The sequence below is a fragment of the Nicotiana attenuata genome, chromosome 12 (genome assembly GCF_001879085.1).
Source record: "Nicotiana attenuata strain UT chromosome 12, NIATTr2, whole genome shotgun sequence".
Taxonomy (NCBI): domain Eukaryota; kingdom Viridiplantae; phylum Streptophyta; class Magnoliopsida; order Solanales; family Solanaceae; genus Nicotiana; species Nicotiana attenuata.
The window spans coordinates 13,740,303-13,746,112 of NC_032000.1; the positions used below are offsets into that span (position 1 = coordinate 13,740,303).

A 5,810-nucleotide genomic window follows, 5' to 3' on the forward strand; every position below is an offset into this window, starting at 1 on the left:
TTATATGCAATTTAGTTTTAAAAATTCCAAACCAATGTGTAAAAAATATGCAAAATTTATTTAAACTATATTTTAGTATAAACATGAGAAATAAAAATGAATTATTCACCAAAATAATAATTTTGGGAATAATTATTGAATTTATAGTATTAAAATGGATAATAAATTGGTTTTAAAGAATCTTTTTTTTTTAATTTGGAAAAATACCAAACACTTGGGTATGCTCATATATGCATATATATGTCATTTTGAAAGTATTTTGAGTATAAAAGAATACCTACGGAAAAATTGGGTATCAACAGCTGCCCCTCTTTACCCGGGAAGGATGAAAGAGTTGTCGGGTAAAGACATGATGGCCAATTTTGACCGAGAGAGCCAATTTGCAAAGAATTTTTTGACCGAGCTCTGGTCCCAGAGCTGCTTACATATCCCTGGTCTTACACAAATCAGACCATATGTAGTTCAGGATCCATTGACGGAATATGCCGATGGATATTTGAAAGGCGGACGCGATGTTAANNTCCTATTGGACCATGAATGCTGTCTTCGGACGGGCAGGATGACGTCCTCAGACCATGACGTCCTGGGCCATGAAGCGTATTTTAAAGGATTCGTCAGCTATGAAATGACGTTCTCGGGCTATGATAATGGTGCCTCCGAACCATGATGCCTTTGAATAACGATGTGCAAAATATAAAGCGGGGGGGGNAGGGGTCCTCAGGCCATGGCATGGCGTTCTCGGGCTATGAAAATGATGCCTCCGAACAATAACGCCCTTGGACAATTTGGCGATATTTCAGCCGATGTAAAGCAATAAATATAAATGGCGATATTTCAGCCGATATGAAGTATAAATACAAATGGCGATATTTCAACCGACAGGAATTTAAACAAAGATGGCATTTTTCAGCCGATACACAGAATTAAATAAAGTTGGCGATCTTTCAGCCGATGCAGGATTTAAATAAAGTGGCGATATTTCGGCCATGCAAAAATAATATAAGTAGAATGGCGATCTTTCAGCCGATGCTAGATTTAAATGAAGTGGCGATATTTCAGCCATGCAGATGGAAACAGAGCTTGGTCTCGGAAGGCAGAATAGTAGCCTTATGCGATGCAGGAAATGCAAATGGAGGTAGAGCTTAACCTCGGAAGGCAGAATAGTAGCCTTATTCGATGCAAAAAAAATGCAGATGGAGGTAGAGCTTAACCTCGGAAAGCAGAAAAGTAGCCTTATGCAATGCAGGAAAATGTAGTATGGAGACAGCACTTAGTCTCGGAAGGCAGAATAGTAGCCTTATGCAATGCAGAGAAATGCAGGAAGGAGGTAGAGCTTAACCTCGGAAGGCAGAAAGGTAGCCTTATGCAAAATGCGTATAATGCAGATGGAGACAATGCTTAGTCTCGAAAGGCAGAAAAGTAGCCTTATGCGAAAATGCAGGAATGCAGACGGAGACAATGCTTAGTCTCAAAAGGTAGAAAAGTAGCCTTATGCAAAATGCAGGAATTAAAAGGGCGAATAGTAATGAAATCTCTTAGCTGGTAGATGATAGCTGATAGCTGATTGCATCATTGTGGCTGCTGGGGATGTTGTGAACGGATAGCAATTGTAAATAGGTGATGATTCTGAGAAGTTGCATTCTTGAGAAAGTATGAGTGTATAAATATATCTAATGACTTTGCGTATTGAGTGCCTGCATCCAAAGAAAAATCGTGAGTTTTGTAAAAGGGGGAAGGTTAGTTCGTCTTCCGTGGCCTTTGCTCGTCCTGCTTGACGTTGTGTATCATTGGGGTAGCGTTGCTAAACACAACAATTCGGATAATAGTCATGCATGATTTAGTAAAATAATGTAACGTAAATACATAATTGAAAATAATAGTTTTCTTTTTAGATGAACCGACGACTGCGACGCGGTTCAAGACATTGCAACCTCTCTTGCTCCGGAATTTTGAGGGTCCTCCTCAAAATTCTGCCCCAGTTTACTGGGCTGGTGCTTCTGACGGCTGCGCGTTGGTGAATGGCTGAAGATCAACTTCGGAATTTTGAGGGTCCTCCTCAAAATTCTGCCCCAGTTTCCAATGTCGGGGGAAATGAAAATTTTATTGAATTGTGACCGAACCCATAGGGCTGCCTACGTATCCCCTCTTAAACGGGAATCAGGTCAGGCGTAGTTCAAATTACATCATACAGAAATCATAATGATTACACATAATAGCGTTTGACTGCATCTGAATTAATTGGCTTTGGCCAGACTTCTCCATCCATCTCTGCGAGTATGAGGGCCCCTCCTGTTAGGACCCGATGAACCATGTACGGGCCTTGCCAGTTAGGAGAGAACTTTCCTTTGGCTTCATCCTGATGCGGAAAAATTTTCTTCAGTACTAGCTGTCCTGGCGTGAATTGTCTCGGTCTGACCCTTTTGTTGAAGGCTCTGGACATCCTGTTCTGATACAATTGACCATGACAAACTGCGTTCAGTCTTTTCCCGTCTATGAGGGCTAACTGCTCATAGCGACTTTTTACCCATTCTGCATCTTCAAGTTCCGCTTCCTGTATAATCCTCAGGGAGGGAATCTCTACTTCGGCTGGGATGACTGCCTCGGTACCGTAAACCAGCATATAAGGAGTTGCCCCAGTTGATGTGCGGACTGTGGTACGGTATCCCAATAGAGCAAATGATAGCTTTTCGTGCCACTGCTTGTGTTTTTCTATCATTTTCCTTAGTATCTTCTTGATGTTCTTATTGGCTGCTTCTACAGCTCCATTCATCTGAGGTCTGTAGGCTGTAGAATTCTTGTGCTTGATCTTGAAGGTTTCACACATTGCTTTCATCAGGTCGCTGTTGAGATTGGAACCATTATCAGTGATGATTGACTCTGGGACGCCGAATCGGCAAATGATACGATCGCGGACAAAGTCTGCCACGACCTTCTTGGTCACTGCCTTATACGATGCTGCTTCAACCCATTTGGTGAAGTAATCAATTGCCACTAGAATGAACCTGTGCCCGTTTGATGCGGCAGGCTCGATAGGTCCGATGACATCCATTCCCCAAGCGGCGAACGGCCATGGTGAGCTTGTTGCATTGAGCTCGTTAGGAGGCACCTTTATCATGTCTGCATGGATTTGGCAACGATGACATTTCCGAACATACTGGATGCAGTCTGTCTCCATAGTCATCCAGAAATAACCAGCTCGGAGTATTTTCTTGGCTAAGACAAAACCATTCATATGCGGACCACAGGTCCCTGCATGAACTTCTTCCAACAACCTGGATGCTTCCTTTGCTTCGACACATCTTAGTAATCCCAAATCGGGAGTCCTCCTATACAGGATTCCTCCGCTGTGAAAGAAGTGATTGGATAGCCTCCGCAGTGTGCGCTTTTGAGTAGTGTTTGCGAGTTCTGGATACTCTCCTGTTGACAGATACTTCTTAATGTCATGAAACCATGGTTTTCCATCTGCTTCTTCCTCGACATGAGCACAGTAAGCTGGTTGATCCTGGATTTTTACCGGGATAGGATCAATGAAGTTCTTATCTGGATGCTGAATCATGGATGATAGAGTGGCCAATGCATCGGCGAACTCATTCTGGACTCTGGGGACATGCCGGAATTCTGTCTTTGTAAACCTCTTCCTCAACTCCTGTACGTGATGCAAGTATGGGAGTATCTTGGAGTTCTTGGTTGCCCACTCTTCTCGAACCTGATGTATGAGCAAGTCGGAATCCCCGATCACTAGTAACTCCTGAACGTTCATGTCAATGGCCAGCTTGAGCCCCAAGATGCAGGCTTCGTACTCGGCCATGTTGTTGGTGCACGGGAACCTGAGTTTGGCGGACACCGGATAATGCTGACCTGTTTCTGATACTAGAACTGCTCCTATGCCAACTCCTTTAAAGTTTGCTGCTCCGTCGAAGAACATTCTCCAGCCATCATAGGATTCTGCAATGTCTTCTCCTATGAAAGAGACCTCCTCGTCAGGAAAATACGTCTTTAGAGGCTCGTATTCTCCACCCACGGGGTTTTCGGCAAGATGATCGGCCAGTGCTTGCCCTTTGATCGCTTTCTGGGTCACGTAGACAATATCGAATTCACTCAGCAGGATTTGCCATTTGGCTAGCTTGCCCATGGGCATGGGCTTCTGAAAGATGTACTTTAGCGGATCCATCCTTGATATGAGATAAGTGGTATAGGCACAGAAATAATGCCTCAACTTCTAAGCTACCCAAGTCAGAGCACAACACGTGCGCTCTAGCAGGGAATACCGGGCCTCATACGGGGTGAACTTCTTGCTGAGATAGTAGATGGCTTGCTCCTTTCTCCCTGTTTCATCATGTTGTCCCAAAACACAGCCGAATGCCCCATCCAGTACTGCAAGGTAGAGCAATAGCGGTCTACCCGGTTCGGGCGGAACCAGGACTGGCGGCGTTGACAGGTATTCCTTGATTCTGTCGAAGGCCTTTTGACAATCATTAGTCCATTTAGTGGCGGCGTCCTTTTTCAACATCTTAAAGATTGGTTCACAAATGACAGTGGACTGGGCTATGAACCGGCTGATGTAGTTGAGTCTCCCCAAGAAACTCATAACCTCTTTCTTGTTCTTTGGCGGCGGCAATTCCTGAATGGCTTTAACCTTTGACGGATCCAGTTCTATTCCTCGGCGACTTACGATGAACCCAAGCAGTTTTCCGGCGGGAACCCCGAATGCACATTTGGCGGGATTCAGTTTCAAGTTGTACCTTCTCAGTCTGTTGAAGAACTTCCTCAGATCTTCTATGTGATTAATGGCTCTCTTGGATTTGATGATGACATCGTCTACATACACCTCGATCTCTTTGTGTATCATGTCAGGGAAAATAGTAGTCATGGCCCTCATATAGATGGCCCCAGCATTCTTCAATCCAAACGGCATCATCTTGTAACAATACATTCCCCACGGCGTGATGAAAGCCGTTTTCTCCGCGTCTTCTTCGTCCATCCATATCTGATGATATCCGGCAAAACAATCGACGAATGACTGCAGCTCGTGCTTGGCGCAGTTGTCGATCAGGATGTGTATGTTCGGTAAGGGGAAGTCGTCTTTCGGACTGGCCCGGTTGAGGTCCCGGTAGTCGACACAGACTCTGACCTTCCCGTCCTTCTTTGGCACTGGCACAATGTTGGCTAACCATGTTGGGTACTCCACTACCCTGAGGACCTTGGCTTTGACTTGTTTGGTAACTTCTTCCTTGATTTTCAAACTCATATCTGGCTTGAACTTTCTGAGTTTCTGCTTTACCGGCGGACATGTTGGATCTGTTGGCAGTTTGTGAGCTACAATAGATGTACTGAGACCGGTCATATCATCATACGACCAGGCAAATATGTCCTCATATTCTTTTAAGAACTCCGTGTACTCTTCCTTTTCTGACGGTGACAGGTGAACACTGATGCGCGTTTCCTTGACATTCTCTGTATTCCCCAGGTTGACGACCTCAGTTTCGTCCAGGTTAGACTTAGGTCTATTCTCAAAGTCCTCGACCTCTTTAACGATCTCTTCTGGTATCTCATCCTCTTCTGAGTCTATATCCGTTTGTTGCGTTACCTCGTCGCATGTCACACTCGTCGGTTCATCAAGATAAGTAATAGTAATGCTGTGTAAAATAAAATAAATGATAGAGAAAAATAATAAGAGCGAGACTTATAAGAAACTGAAATACTTTGATAAATTCCAAAATCGTTTTGAACATCGGAGCTCTTTTCAAAATTTTAAAGATAATACTGAAGGGAAATCAACTAGCAAAAAAGTAAAAGATAATGCATAGTGC

The 5,810-nt window shown here is 43.9% G+C and overlaps 1 pseudogene; it reads right to left on the minus strand.

The window, feature by feature from the left end:
• On the minus strand, positions 2,216-5,482 carry LOC109236167 (annotated as a pseudogene).